A 955-nucleotide genomic window follows, 5' to 3' on the forward strand; every position below is an offset into this window, starting at 1 on the left:
AATGCACTTTGATTTATTGCGCTATCTGTAATAGCACCCGAGATATCACCAGATATATATTGGATTTTACCCTGACCCTGAGTGTCCGGCCCCATGAGACGGTCGTTGTCTCGGCCCCTGGAGGTCCGAGGACGTTCCCGCTGCACAGGTTCATGCGCCGGGGCCTCCTACAGACAATGCACTTTGATTTATTGCGCTATCTGTAATAGCACCCGAGATATCACCAGATATATATTGGATTTTTCCCTGACCCTGTGTGTCCGGCCCCATGAGAAGGTCGTTTTCTCGGCCCCTGGTGGTCCGAGGTCGTTCCCGCTGCACAGGATCATGCGCCAGGGTCTCCTACAGACAATGCACTTTGATTTATTGCGGTGTCTGTAATAGCACCCGAGATATCACCATATATATATTGGATTTTTCACTGACCCTGAGTGTCCTGCCCCATGTGACGGTGGTTTTCTCGGCCCCTGGTGTTCCGAGGTCGTTCCCGCTGCACAGATTCATGCCCCAGGGCCTCCTACAGACAATGCACTTTGATTTATTGCGCTATCTCTAATAGCACCCGAGATATCACCAGATATATATTGGATTTTTCCCTGACCCTGTGTGTCCGGCCCCATGAGAAGGTCGTTTTCTCGGCCCCTGGTGGTCCGAGGTCGTTCCCGCTCCACAGGATCATGCGCCAGGGTCTCCTACAGACAATGCACTTTGATTTATTGCGGTGTCTGTAGTAGCACCCGAGATATCACCATATATATATTGGATTTTTCACTGACCCTGAGTGTCCGGCCCCATGAGACGGTCGTTTTCTCGGCCCCTGGTGGTCCGAGGTCGTTCCCGCTGCACAGGTTCATGCGCCAGGGTCTCCTACGGACAGTGCACTTTGATTTATTGCGCTATCTGTACTAGCACCCGAGATATCACCAGATATATATTGGATTTTTCACTGACCCTG

Source organism: Nomia melanderi, unplaced genomic scaffold, assembly GCF_051020985.1.
Source record: "Nomia melanderi isolate GNS246 unplaced genomic scaffold, iyNomMela1 scaffold0014, whole genome shotgun sequence".
Taxonomy (NCBI): domain Eukaryota; kingdom Metazoa; phylum Arthropoda; class Insecta; order Hymenoptera; family Halictidae; genus Nomia; species Nomia melanderi.